This window comes from Gallinula chloropus (genome assembly GCF_964237585.1).
Source record: "Gallinula chloropus genome assembly, chromosome: 8".
NCBI lineage: Eukaryota > Metazoa > Chordata > Aves > Gruiformes > Rallidae > Gallinula > Gallinula chloropus.
Window position 1 is genome coordinate 24,459,873 of NC_140093.1, and position 16,033 is coordinate 24,475,905.

Genomic DNA, 16,033 nt, shown 5'->3' on the forward strand with positions numbered 1-16,033 from the left:
AGAAATACTCATGAAAAAATATACATGAAAGAAACAGTCAAAGTGAAATAATAAGATGAAGTGAGGAGGTAAGGACTGAAAACAATAAACTAATGTTGTGTCTATGTTCAACCAAAACCCCCTCTGTAACTCCAGGTAAAGCATAATTCGATTCTGAAGCACAGTGTTTTAACTGCCTGTTTTATGGGTAGTGAGGCTGAAAGCCAGGGCTTGTGCATAACAGTGTGGAAAATGACACCTTCAGCCCCTCCAGTACAACCCTTGGTTATGAATCTGTCCACTTTTTTATTTCTTTCATTGTATTTTGAGGTTAGTTAGGTATAAAAAAACCTTCTGCTTTCATGTAAAATTCCTGTAGCACTTCATATTTCTCCAAAACTGATAGTAATATTGTTTAGCTTTCTTTTAATTTTTCAAATGTGTCTTACCTACGCAAAAAGGATTTTTCAGTTATAGTGTTTCATCTGTAATGTTCCAAGAGGCCCTAATTTATAGGACACCAAAAATGGTGACAGAATATAGCGAGGTGTGGAAGATTTGTGAAGATGACATTCCATGCAGTAATATATTCTTCTGTTGTCTTGTTAATTTTTTTAGTGTTATTTGAATGTATTTGTTCGGATACTGTTGCTCAGTCAAGTACATTTCCCTTTACCACAGACATACATATTATGAATGAATTGCTATTCTAGTTTCTGACAATTAAACAGTTGAGAAACAGGGACAAAAGGTATTTTTGGAAAGTCCAACCTCCTCCAGTAAAGACTCCATGATCTTTCCTGTATCTGTTGTTGGGATAGTGTATCATCTGAGCCATCAGCAATTTGCGTAGATGCGGCTTATGAATTTCACACCTTAGCTGGTGGAAACTGGATCCAAAAGTCTAGCAGCCTAAGCTTCATCATGTGCTGTGCCAACCCAACAGGACATCCATGCTGTAACAAACCATCATTGTATCACATCGATTGGGGTGGAGGGGGGGAAAGAAAATTGGAGGAGAAAGACATTTCAGTCTGGGGGATGTGAGCGTGCATGTTAAACGAGCTCTGGTATGAACTTCCAGGTAGAGAAAGCCTTCAGAAGGCATCTTAAATGCTGCTGCTCCCAGTGCTTCACTAGGATTCAGCAGGACAGACCAGATAAGCTGTACTAAAGAATTATTTACAGCAGAGATATTTGGGAAAACTCTGACTATTCGGAAATAAACTGTAAACAGAGAACAAATTCTTGAATTATGTGTTTATTCCAGTTGTTTTTCAGTGGTAAATTTGAAAAAAAACCTTCTCAGCAGAGAGAAAACAAGGGAATAGGAAGATGTCAGCCTTGGGGTTGGGGAAAAAAAGTAAAGGTTCACTTGTTTTTACTTTTGGCTTAGATAAATAATACTAGGCAACGACCACTGTGATTCCAGCTTCACATTCCAGTGTAAAACAGCACATTTCTTTTGATTTCAGATGACATTTTATGTTAAGCCTATGACAGTTTAATTTCAGTTAACCACTGCTAATGGTGCGAACATACAAAGAAAGCAGGCAGTCACACAGTCATTGACTGTATATGTAAATGAAGTAATCCATTGTGATGGGTCATTGTGGAAGACTGATTATTAAAAAAAAATAATTAAAAGTTCTTCCCCCCTCATTCTGAAACCCTTTCTGCCTGACTGACACTCAAAAACCATTTTGTCTATAATGATGCAAAACTACCTAAGGCTGTAATAAGTTGAAATATTAAAAGCCTGGAATGTTTGTTGCTGATTCAGTGTTCCAAGGGTCTGTCTGTTAACTGACTCTTGTCTGAAGTTTCACACTCTCTTAATTTTGTTTGTTCTCAGATGTGTCACTACTGTGTAAGCACACTGTTATGTGGTTATTGTCAGAGGCAAATAGGATGTGCTTTTTGGTGCCGACTGTTAATTGGAGCAAACTGGAAATTCTGGAACTCAGTGTACTCCTGAAATTTCTGTTGTGCTATAGGAATGATCCATTTTAACATGTTTTTGTTAGTGTCTACTGCTTTAAGTGCTTTATCTAGTATTCATCTTAGAAATGCCAGTCACAGTCACCTCTACTTATGGGGCAGAGTCAGGCACAGTTTGTTCCTGAAATCATAGTATCATAGAGTCATTTAGGTTGAAAAAGCACTTTAAGATCAGTACGAGATGCTTTGTAATTCCTAAGGACCCTATTGATCACAAATAACTGCCAAGATGTGTAATGATTTAATGTTGGGTGTTCTCAACAACCAAAAAATACTTACAGATAATTTCCACAAATACCCAACATGGAATTGTTCCATAGAGTGGTGATACTATATATTGATTTAGTTTTGTTGCTCCAAATTGTATTTGTTATTCCATAAATACTCTTTAATTTGTCCTTAGACAAAGAAATGGTAATACACAATTTCTGAGTAGGTTAGTGCAGGATTATGACTCTCTGCTGCGAAGCATCTGTACTTACAGAAGAGGAAAAGTCTCCATGTGCAAAATTAATAATAAGGAGGGTGGGTGAAGGAAAGAGACAAAGAAGGTAACTGGATGTCTGAATACCCTCCATGTTTACTGGCACTCTCTTTCTCCTCCATCGAGTTGGACAGAACATAACTGCATTGCTCTCATGGGACTGCTTTCAGAAAAATTAGGAAGAGCTGCAGCAGGGGATCGCTTTGAGGAAAAACTTGGTTTTTTTGCAAAATAAAATACCATTCTTTAAAACATGAAAAAAAATAAATTTGCCTCAAAGGAACCCCTTCTGTCACTCTTTTTCATGCTTGGCATCCTGTGCTGAAATTAGTCCTGTGGAATCAGTTATTAAAATCTGTGTAAAGGCTCTCATTAACTTTGCATTGTGCCTTACAAATGGGTCTCTTAAATGTATAGGCTGTTCAGCAAATGCTTGGCATCTTAAAAATAATGGACTAGTCATTAAAAACATGCAATAATATTGTTATAACAATATGATTGTTGTAATGCAGATCATTTACTGGGCACTCTATACATATGAGAATTACATTTGTGTGGCATAATCAAAGTCAATGAGAGTCTTTCCTTTGATTTCAATAGGCTTTGCATCAGGCTTTTTGAGAAGTACTATTAGCTGTCAGATGTGTTTTTGAGACTAATTAATCAGATTGATACATATAGTAGCAATCTAAAATGTTTTCATGAATGGTTTCTTCAAATTCAGGCTCACATAAAGAACTCTGTAATATCTCATTGTTGTGGTTCCTCCTACAGCCCTTTTAAATTCCTGTTAATTCCCATTTGATAGTAAATTTAACCTCCCCACCAACATAATTGATTAAATAACAGGGATCATAATGAAATTCCAGTAATGCTTTCTGCATGCAAAGCTGAAAAGGGAATAATTACTGTCAAAGAAACTTCTGGATTCATCCTTCTCTAATTCTTTCTTTATAAAGTAAGAGTTCTTTTGATCTTTTAAACTACTCCAGTGTTATTGTACTGTGTAAATAAAGATGCTCTTTTACAGTTTCCTTTTTACAGTGAGGTAGCACATAGAGGTGACCCTCACATGGCTGTGTTCTTATGCAGGGCTTTGCAAAGGCACAGTTTGTACCCACAGCAGGACTCACTTTTTCTTCTGGCAGGGCATTTAGTATGTTGGAGATTGACAACTGTGTTGTCCCAATGTTAGGGTTGAGAAGGAAGCATAATTTAAGTTTACATAATGCTGACATTAGTGTACATTGGCATCAGCATTCATTGTGTCAGTATTATTTAAGAGCAACTACAGCTCTGGAGACTTAAATAGTTCTACAATCTTTCAGCTCAATCAGTTATTTTATTGCAATTTCCCACCCCGCCTCAAAATGTGATCTGAAAATTATCCAACAAGCAAAGCAAAAAATCCAATTAGAAATAATTTCTGCAGAGTTTTGCTCTTAACTTATTGCTTATTAATTGGAGCAATGAATTCTGTAGCTTTCATCATCAGCCAATTTCAGCCTGCTAAGAAGCATGAAATTTTATCTTCATCAATAAGTTTTCCTTAAAGCAGCTTATATAAAAATGGATTACAATGAGTACTGTGTCTTTCCCATTAAGAAAGATGGGTTTGTTTTCATCATTTAAAAAAATTAACTAGATTTTTATTAACTGTTTTCTTAAATCTCTGAGGCTGATCATATTTTCCCTTTATTTATATTTCACTGAAGTAACAATCATACAGAAAATTAAACTTTTCTTTTAACTGCTGAGTTAGGCTCATATATTTGATTGTAAATTCTGTCCTTGAATCTTGAATACTTTTTTTCACCTGTTGTTAGGTACATTTAATATCATACTTCTGTTTCCTGATTTCCATGAGTATTCGACTGCATTATTGCGGTGTGAGTTAAGATATCACAAATAAAATTTTTTGAAGGATTCATTTTTGTTCTAGTACTGGTGTTCCAGCATAATAAATTAGGAAGTGTTTTGCAGAATTTTATTCTAAAAAACTTGTCAAACGCAAACATTAAATCTGCCTCTATGCAATGAGCCTGAGCTCAGGGTATTTCCCATAGCTTCAAAGGTAGCAGAGGCACTAAAGCAAATGATAAAATAAGGTTCTTCTATTTACTCTTATTGTTTATTCCTGGAAAGATGTGGTTCTACACTGTGGTTTCCCTCTTGATTCTCTTTCTGTATCCCCACATGACATTGGGAATTACTTGGATTGCTTGTTTGTCCTCTCCGGTGTCTTATTGCTCTCCATCACCTCCGAATACTTGTACACAACAATGATCTCAGAGCTAGAAAATGACATAGAAACTCTAGCTATTTAATGCAATCCTCCACCACCTTTGTCATGCCATCTCTGAAGGCTTGCTGGCTCCAGGCTTCCCAAATTCTTCACAGAGAAGGAATGAGAGATGCACGAGTCCTGCTTAGCGAGGAGTTGCTTCTCTGTAACGCCACTGCACCCCTCATAGCCATCCTGTGTGAAAGGGGTATCTGGGCCATCGGGGGGGTGGGGTGCAGACTACTTTTTAAAAATGGATTTACATCAGATTTTATTTTACAACTGTTCATGCTTGCAGTCACCTCAGAAAAACATGGTTTATAACTGGCTTCCATGTCAATATCAAAGATCTTTTCACTAAGGTGGCTTAAAAAATAGTTTAAATATTTTTATTACTTGATGCCTCATCCTCTCACCTTCTTTTCAATGTTCTTCCAGGTAATGGATGGGTATTTGTCTGCTTGGAAAATGCTCCAGGCCTTTTTTTCTGATTTTGAGCAGTTTTAAGTGTTGATTGTACGTTCTCCACCTCCTCAATGGATGCAGACTACAGCATATCCTCACAAACCTTCAGACTTCTCCTGTTTTCATAGCATCACAGGCAATGAACAGCTAGGCCCTGCAGTCTATTTATGGAAAGAAAAAAAAAAAGCCTCTCAGTGGGACATCAGTGTCAGTTTTTCATGGAGTTTTCAGAATGTCATTTTCTTGGCATAAATGTTACTGTAATTAAGTATTCTCCATGCAGCAAAATTGATTCTCCATTCTGCAGTTTATAAACTTAAGCATTTCTTTGTTGAATCCACAGCTCATCTGCCTGTTTCGCTCAGCATGCTCCATTTTCATGTTACTAATAAAGCTGCTTGTTTAAGAGAAAGAAAGAAAAAAAGGCTATTGAAATATAATCAGACACTATGAGTGTTGTTTTTGTATTAATTCTATTCTAATTATGTTGTTGGCATCCAGATGACTCATACTGAATCTAAAAATAACGTTGATAGAAATAATTCTCTAATAGGTTAAAAATTTATCTATTGAGAAAGCATATGAATAGTTATGCCACATACCTATCTAGGACTAAATAAAAATGTATTTCAGCTTGTGTGAATAAAGAAATTAAGATGGATCCTCATTTAAAAAATCTGTTAGATCATACTACCTTGCTCCTTCCCTTAGGCAGGTATACAAAGAATGCAGGATTATTCCCCCAAAACTTTGATTATGTAGGTCTTCTATCTCAGATTCATTTAGACAGATTAGAAGGAGATTATGAGGGCACAGATCTGTGTAGTTTGTCATTGAAATCACTGAATAATCAGATTTGTCCTATACCCTGCACTCATTTTGCATGTTGTATCACTTGTACACATTTGTAGACAACTTAGTCTCGCAACAGTTTTTGGTATGTGATGTGCCAGGAGACCTGAGCCAGACAGTACTGTGACAAGGCTGTTCTTAGAAGTTCCTTAATTCACCTCATAATAACAAGTGAAATAAAGTCATTTTACAAGGTTAAGAGACAAAAAGATGATGGCTGATGATTGCTTGTAATAATTTGACTGGTTTTACATATTTGTAAGGGACTTGCTATAGAGAAAGGAGGGGAGAGAGCATTTGTGTGCATGTTTTGAGTATTTCAGGCCTGAAAAGGAAAAATGGGGGAATTATAAGGAGGTTTTGCTTGTCCATTATTTGTTCATTTAATTATGGTTTTCTAGCTCACATTTCCCTGGGTACCTGAGTCCTAAAAAAAATCTCATTAATGGGAACTGTGGGAAGAGAGGAACCATCTAAATGCTGTCCCGTTCTCCAGCCGAGTCAGGTGAAAGGGTTGTACTTTACCAGCTGGCTGCCACTTTCAAGCTGTTTCAGTAGGTGAACTTTTCATTACTGTTGGTACCACTTCCTTTTAGTATTTTTCCTGCTAGGAAAAAACACTTTCTTTTCCTTGAGGCTTTTATGATATATGAGTACCCAATATTGATTAGTACCTTTCAAAGAAGTGGAGCTTGTCCTTTTTACTCTAAATGTAGCAGTTGAGTAAATGCATTTCTGTTCACTGTATCATTTATCCAGGCTGTATCCCTTGGACAGAGGAATACTCATGTCTTCATAGGCCATCAATTACCAGTAAAATACCTGGGAATTTCTTATTTGCTGTAGGATCTTGTGAATGGTAGTCCCCAAAGTCTTTAGCATGAATTTGGAGCCATGTTGTTGTAAGAAATGAAAGACCAGTGTTGTTACCCTTTTAGTAGAAGTGAAAATAAGAGCAGTTTCAAGTTCTCACTCCTTTTTCAGACTAAACCAGATGGGACCTCGCAAAAACTATCAACTTGTCTGCTTACAAAAAGTCAGAATGCAAAGATTAAAGGAAAGAAAATTGAAGGAGGAGAAAGTATTCTTGTGACCTAATGAGACCCAAATGCAGAACAGCAAACCGAGAAGACAGCAGGGGAAAATTCTACCCTCAGAGGGTAAGTTTGCAGTAAATGCAAACCATCCACCATTGTTTGGTCTTGCTTGCTTGCCAATCAGTCAGTAAAACTGGCTGCCAGTAAGGAATGATTATAGCTTTAGTTCCATGATTGCTCCTCTTTGCCGGAGAGTGTTCATTAGGAGGAACATTACTATTCCGTTCTTTCTTTTAGCACTGTAGGATGCTACTTGATTTTTTTTAACTGTTGGGGAGGCGGAGGGAAATCTGAGAATTCATTCTGAGGAGGTCTGTGATAGTTGTTCCTTTTAATTAAATACTTTCAAAATGCCTTGAAGTCAACAAGATCCTTTTTCTCCAATCTTCCTAACTTTTCTAATGAACTATTAAAAGTAATCTTGCTTCTAGGCTTGTGAAGCACTGTGGGTGGGAAAGCCAATTACATCAATATTTTATTTTTAAAAATAGCATGTATTTTTCCCCCTATCGAGACCTGTTACGTTTCCAGCAGCATTCAATACAATAGAGTACTGTTAAATATACCATTGGCATACAATCAACTACCATTTATTTTACTGTTGAGTGATTTGTTACAGTAGATAGAAACCATTCAATACCATTGACAAACAACAGACAGTCTATTGCTCTGAATTCCTGTTAGACTATTTTTGTAATGAATAGAGACTTAATTTCAGCTCTGTTTTCTTGTGGGTGCCAGACAGATTTGTGCAGGGTAGAACAGCAGTTTTATTTATCAAGACTTGCAATGCAGTTTGGTCTAATTGCTGCTTACTTGTCAGACAATAGTCAATGACCTTCATCAGGGAAAGTGAAACAGCTCCTCTCACCTGATTCCTCCTGGCCAAACGTCTTTCCGGAAAAACACAGAACTGACTAATTGATGACTTAGAAATATTAGAATCTAGTAGGCTTTTAGAGGCCTTGAAGGTCCAGCTGTGTTTTAGATATGGAAACTTCCCTTTTTATCACAATATTTTGGCAAAAAACTAAAGGCATCGTGGAGGTTTTAGTCATGCATGTGTTAAGAGACTCAAGGGTCCACTCTGAAGTGCTGATATTGCGCATAAAATTTTTTCTCACTAGTGGATTTCTGATATCAGACCAAGTGTTGTATAACTTATTCCATCCATGCTCTGTGAGGCAGAAGGTATGAAGCACATTCTGCAGGTAGATTTTCCTGGTATACCCATGTACATCTGACACCCAACACTTGGTCTTTTTATTTGTTGGCTAACGTCTAGTGTTTACCTGAAATGTATGAGGAAAAAAACAGTAATACAGTTGGAGAGTTCTCAGCTATGCACTGTAAGCTATACACTTGACTCATGTACCAATAAATTTGTACAGAGTATCATCAGTGATATCTCTGTAATTCTTGCAGAGTCAAGAATATTCCATGGCAACTCAAATTTACTAAAGTATTCTCCATCCCAGTTCATGTAGAGATGCTAGCAGCAAGCTCTGGATCTTCTTGCAGAATTGATTTTATCACTGAGTGGCAGTATACTTTTGTGAAAGTCCTTGGGGTGTTTACAGAGCAAATTTAGGAAACTACCACTATAGTTCGGCCTCCATAATAAGAATCTTTTGAGTTCATGCTTCTGGAAAAACTATAGTCCTCCTCCTCCTCTGTTATGATTAGAAAGATCCAGACATTGTTGAAAGAGACCAGATAGGGAGCCATGATTACCTTATTCAAAGACCTGAAGAGAGTAGCACGTGGGTGGGAATAACATTGCTTTCCTGAACAAAAATAAAAGGTAAACCAGCTGTTCAGAAAGAACTATGCACCCATATTTGAAAGTAATGTATTAATTTGTAGTTATTGAAGATGATATTCTGCATCTAATGGTAAAATCAGATGCCCACACACAGTAATTGTTTTAATGCTTTTTGAAGACAAGAAATGCAACCAGCACCTCTTCTTAAACAGGCATAAATGTGTTTTGATATACTGTAACAAGGAGAAACAGGGTAATACAGTCAAAAGCTGTAGAAGAAATAGAAAACCTCAGAAGTGTTGGAATAGCATAAGTGTTACTACAAACAGAAGCTATTAAAAAGAAACTTCTTTTTTAATAGCATTGCCTAAAGCAGTATTTGATCAAATGAAGAGATTATTGAGCCTGCCACCATATTAATGAAGTCCACTAGAAACTAGAATAACTGTTTTCTCTGGAAAATTCATTTCAAATTCCTATTATTTCAAAAAGTCCTGTTTTGTAACAAGAAAAAAAAATAAACACACTATTAGAATGTTTCATGACGTTATTGAAGGAATTACATTGACTGCTGAATGAATAACACTCATCAGTATTGAACAGATTGGAATAACTGAGGGCCACTGATTTCTCAACCAATAGCATTTGCTTCCTGAAGAAACAAGCTAAGGAAGCTTCTTGGGCTAGATGATCTGAAATGTCACCACAGGGAGCTTGCAAGAAAATAATGCTTTCCATCAAACTTTGGTCAGCTTTAATAGCAGGAGAGTTTTGGAATATGTGACCACCCTGAAGGGCATGCTGGTTTCATAAAAATGACATAGTTATCAAAAACTGGGTTTTATTTCAGTAAATTTGTGGTGTATGTGCATATCCAGAGGGTTTGGGACAGAATTAGTAGCCTACCAAAAGCTTTGCACTAAAATTTTCAACTATAATAAAAGAAACAAAACAAAAATATTGTCTTTTGAATTGAAATGAATTTAAATTAAATTGTTTAAATTGTTGAACAAGTGGAACAATGAATGTAAGTGGCATTGTAAATGTTGTGGAATTATGTTTAACTATCATAGTTTTAAAAGGAAAAGCAAACTACTTCATGTATCTATGCCTGAAGCTCAACAGTCTTCAGGAATAATGACTTCTCCATCTGAAAGGAGGTAAGAGATAGTGGGTAGTGCCAACTAAATGAAATATTTTGTCTGTTTTGTGATTATCCACAAACCATGAGTGCTGAGCCAGTATATTTCAATAAAATGCAAAGACTGAAATATATCCGTGAAAATTATAAAATATTTGTTAAATATAAAAATGACAACTGTATTTGGGAAACAGCCTCTTAGGGTTCTCTGGATTTTGCACAAACAGAATACAAGGAATGACTTGATGAAGCAAGGAGTGTGCAGAGCTAGACTGGCCCTTCTGTAAAACAAAACATATGGAGGATGAGCAACCAAAGATTCTCACAGTGAAATTTTTGGCTCAGGTGAGTGGTTATCCCCCATAGCAAGAGACACCTGTATTTCCTGGGATATGTTAAGGAGCTAAAGAAATCTTCACATAACCTTAATGCCCCAGCTTTACCCTGGGCCTCCATCCACACTTCAAGAGCCAAAAATCTTTACCTGACATCCAGGATTTAATAAGTCTCAAGATAGAGATTGCACTACTGAGAACATGCTGCTGCACTGTGGCGCAGCTGGAGGACTCCAGTTGTGTGGCTGTGCCCCTGTACTCTGCATTGGTGAGGCTGTACCTCAAATACTGTGTTCAGTTTTGGGCCTCTCACTATAAGAAATACATTGAGGTCCTGGAGTGTTTCCAGAGAAGGGCGATGAGGCTGGTGAAGGGGTTGAAGAGAAAAACTTATGAGGAGCAGATGAGGGAGCTGAGGATGTTTAGCCTGGAGAAGAGGAGGCTCAGGGGAGACCTTGTCACTGCCTATAATTACCTGAAAGGAGAATGTAGAGAGGTGGGTGTTGGTCTCTTCACCCAAGCAGCAGGTGATAGGACAATGGGGAATGGCCTCAAGATGCACCAGGACAGGTTCAGATTAGACATTACAAAAAATTTCTCCATGGAAAAGGTTATCAGGCACTGAAATGAGCTGTCCAGGGAGGTGTTTGACTCACCAACCCTGGGTGTGTATGAGACTGGTAGAAGATGTGCTCAGGAATATGGTTTAGTCTAGGAGAGGTGTGGTTGGACTCTATCTCAAAGATCTTTTCCAAACCAGAGATTCTGTATGGATGTAGGGTTTAGGCATGCCTATAGGAAGGTATGGTTTTGGGTTCATTTTGGGACAAAAAAATTGCCTTATATGTGTCTACATACTTTTTATCTATAGCAAGTGAACAATTCAACAATATCCTAAAGATCCTTGGCTGGGTGTTCTTTTCACTCCATGTGTCTGCTTTTACCTTTTCCTACTGGCAATATCAGGAAGGATCAGGAACTCTTTTAATCATAATTATGATAATTTGAGGTAATCAGGCTAGGAGAAGATAGTGTACCCAGGCATCACTAATGTGGGTTCTCCAGACAGGCGATAGCTTCAGGAGCCTGTAGCTTTGCTTAAAAAACAGAACAACCCACAACAACCAAACACACACACACACAGAAATCTTAACGAATCTTTGGCTTGGTTGTGGGTAATACACTGTATTACTTCTCTGGAGCATGTTACTAGTTGAAGTGGTGAGAAGCACAGGCTAAATGGAACTGTTGATCGTTCTCACTGGACCTGGGTGGAGGAGGCATAGATGCTGCTGGATTACTTAATGGGAAATTTGGAAGACATTGCAAGGAAATGACTGAAAACCTATTGGTGAGATGCTCTTGAGCATTTCCAGTTATCATATGCTTTTTCATTTATAACAAAAATAACGGCTTTCAAAAGAAAACAAACCAAAAATATCCTGCTTTAGTAATTTCCACAGTTTTCTTCTCAGGGTCAAATTCAAGGTAGAAACTTCTGCTACTTGATTTTCATTTAAAAATATCCTGAAATAAATGAGAAATACAAAAATTGATAAAAAATCAACAAAAAATACTGTTTATGTCTGATCCATTTCGTCTGGATGGGAGTTTGTAGCCAGCTCCATTTAGCACCTACCTACTGTTTCACATTCATTCCTGCTGTCTGTCCAGACTCTAACAGAATTTTTTTTCATACTGATGCTTTGTCTAGAATACTTTTCATGCCTCATTCACTTGCCATCGCTTTTCAACTGCAACAGTTGTTTTTTTTCCTCTCCTTGATCTGTCTCCAAATTTCTTTCTCCCTATGTCATTATTTAAGCTGTGTGAATACACTACCAACTAGTGGGCCTAAGGTTTTATTAAGATTTCACTTAAAATACAGGTTTTATTCAAAAGTCTGTGGAAATGAGGACCCAAAACTAAATATTTAAATGTGACTTTTCAATGTGATATCTGCAAATAGAGCTTTATATAAATGGCAATGAACTAGGGTGAAAAAAATCCTTCTGTGATTAGAAATCTTATTTGTAAAGCTACACTATTATTTATTCCTCACATGTCATTTGAGTCCAGAGGCGAAAATTTTGTTTCAGAGAAGTTGTGAAATTTTAAAATATATTTTAATTTCTTAAATGAGAGAGAAAATGTTATGATTCTTCTTAAAAGCATTTACTAATAATTGTTGCACTTTAATGAAATGAAGTAATTTCTGCTCCCTTGTCCCTCCAACTCTACCATAATAATAAAAAGCAAAGGTTGAAATGAAAGCCTTTTGGAAAGAAAGCACTAAAATGTTTTGTTATAAAGTAGGGGGAAATTAGTTATTTTTAAACCACTGCAATTTTCTCTTCCTCTCTCAAGCTAACCTTCAGCTAAATTGCAGTATTTCCATGCAGCAGTCAATTATTCCATAGTTCTCACTGCCATTTCCAATTGATCTGCTCATTTTAAGGACAGGGAAGTAGAGGTGCTAAAATATAGTATTACTCACTGGAATCTACTACTGAAATAAAAAATAGTAATAACATCATCCCTCAGGATTAGATGAAAGCAAGAAATGTCTTTCTCCTCCATTAATTTATCTTTCCTAAAAAAGCCTTTACTGGGTCCTGCAAACAACCAGAATATCTCCAGTAGGTAACATACAACTTTCTTTTTTTTCTGTGAGCTCAGCATGGAACTGTATCCTGAGCCCCAGATATGTTCAGACATCTTACCATTCCAAAGTGCTTGATAAAATATTTTTAAAAGGTTGGGTCTAAAGGAGGGGAAGGTGTTGCTAGGTTATATCTTTTTTTGCTGTTGTCAGGGTTTTGGTATTGTTAGTTTTATTTTTCTGCCCTTAGTTCGAACTTTCTTTTCCATCTATCTTGCATCAGCAAGATCACTGGTTGAAGAATGAAAGGAACCTTTTCCTTAAACTACCTATTTAAGCTGCCCCTGAGGCACACTCCTTTTCTTCATTTGTCTTTCCTCTGCTAGATGGCCAACTCCTTCAAGTGCCACTGGACATATAGTGACTTGCAATCAGGAGACAGCTGTTTCCTCATCAAAAGTACCATACTTCTCTACAAAAAACTGGGCCCATTCATAAAGCTGTAGAAATTGTTGTGTGGCCTGATCTTGAACAGGTTTAGTAAAGAGCTAAAGGTGAGGTGCTTCTTTAGGCTGCATTCGAACCTGTGAAAAATTTACATCGAAGTTACTGAGCAATTTGGTGTGCACAACAAAAAGCAATTCCCCTCTGCTTATGCACTCTCTAATCACATTTCTATTAACATCTAAGTCATTTCAAAGAGTTTTTAATAACTGTAGCCTGTTCTCCTTGTCAGGACTCCTAATAGAGTGTGGTCATTTATCTTTGTTGGTTACATGGAATACAAACAACTTCCAGCCTGTACTTGTAGCTGATGCCTGGTGCCATTCCATGAATCAATCAGCTGTGTATATGCAACACCTCATGTAACAGATGCCAGCTACCTGCTGCTGTGGTGGTTTGTTCTCAGACTTTTCCCTGATGTTAGATAATCTGTGAATTTATTAGTTTACAGTATGGATCTGTCAATACCAAATGTGAGGATCTATGTGTCTCTCTACATCAGATGAGTATATATGCTTGTACTACAAGACTGAGGGAGCTTCACTCTGTGTGGCTACATGTTAGCAGTCTTTAGTCAACATAGTCCAAAACTTAAATTTACACCTTGTTCACGTTGCATTTCAAAATCTGCATAGTGAAGAGCAATTTGAACACAAAAACTTGAACTTGTGTGAGGCTGTGGGGATATTTTGCCAGCAAGAAAAGTAATTTTTCTCAGCTTTATACCTCCTGAATACGTAAAATGTCTAGGACAGGAAGTGGTAAATCTGTTCTCAAATTTAATGTCAACGAAGTACAAACCATTAGAAATACCAGATGAGGTTATAACACAGCCAGTATTGTCAGATAAAAATGATGCTTTAAGGGTAAATTTCTTCTCTGAGAATGAAAATGGAATGTATAGTAATTAAATGGGACACTTTTAGCAATACTTAATCTACAGTTCCATCGTACACTTTCATTATTTCCCCTATAATTAGGATTTTAATCCTTGTATTTGTTCTTTTTAAAAGCGTATTAGCATTGCAAGGCATTCCTACTGATTTATTGATTTATTATGTATATCATGAATGACTCCTGAGGAGCATAATAATGAAGAGTGTTATTTAATTCTATATAAATATTTAGGGATGGAGCCAATATTGCATAGCTTTATTATGAGAAGCCCTATTTCTTATGATATCAATGTCACCTTACAAAGCTCCTTATCTACTGTGAAGAAAAAAGAATTATTAGAACTGACAGAGTACTTGGCTTTTCAAGGCTATTATATTTCTTGTAATTATTCCTTCTGAATTTCTACATGCAGTGTGACTTCCACTGAAAAGATTGCCCTGTTAGTCTGATAGCAATTCAAACAAACATATTGTTTCCTTCAATATTGAATTGTTGAAACAAAGCTGTTATTAGATACTTAAACAAGGCGCCTCCTGTGATTCTTTTTATTCTTCTATTTTGGGAACAGGTGACATTGGTGGATGTCTTCATGTGGCCTTCCATTAGCCACAAGTTTTAACAGATGTACTTAAATTTTTATCAAATTGAAAACTTAATCTTCCTCTCTATGCATAGTCATTGCTAGGGTTTTCATGGTTTGGGTAAGAGAAGATAGTATTTAAGAAAAGGAAAGGGAAAAAAAAAAGAAAACCTAAAAAGAAAAAAACCCCAAACTAATAAAATTCCAATGGGCTAACAACCAATGTTATATTTTTCCTGTTCACTGTATAGTTTGGCATTTATCTTTTACAAGAGATACTGCTGGTTTTAGTAAGCATAAATTGCTTTCTCTGGGGTTTTCTATTAAAGGTAAGGAAAGGGAATAGCATGAAAGCAGCATGTATGTTTTATAAATTATCTTCTTTTTTTTCTAAAGAGAGCTGTATTAATCTCCAGTCTCATGTGGCAAAGATACATTTTCCATATGTTTCACATGTGTATATATGTGGATATAGTGTGTGTGTCTGTGTGTATATATACCTACCTTTTCTTTTTTTCATTTTGCCTTGGGTTATAATCACATCAAATGTCCAGACCTTAAACTGAGGAAATTCTCTAAGGAGAACGCAGGATGCCACAGGAGCTGTTTCAGTGGGTGGTACTCTTCCTTTTGAGTCAGAACTGAATGAACGCCTTGGCACGGGATTCTGGAAGGAAATGTCTGGATGATACAGAAAACTGGAGACTATCAGTAGGGAAGTTAGCAGTGTTGTTGTAAACTGAATACATGTCAGTAATAGCAGTAGATAGATTTAATCTTGGATAAAGCCCTGCTTTTAAAGAGGTTTTTAATTCTCTGTGACTGAAGGGATTTTTTTGTTTGTTAAAATGAGACATTTAAAGGAATAAAAAGTACCATAAGAAAATGGCAATGACATGCTCCATGTTTGGACTGGATTTAAAGTCTCCATTTAAAAAAAAGCTAGGAACAGATGCCCAGATGCAGGGCTCAGCATGTGTGGTGTAGAGGGCAGAGGACTGTGTTTCCCAAAGCAGAGAAACTAGCCTTCCATCACTTTGATTCCAA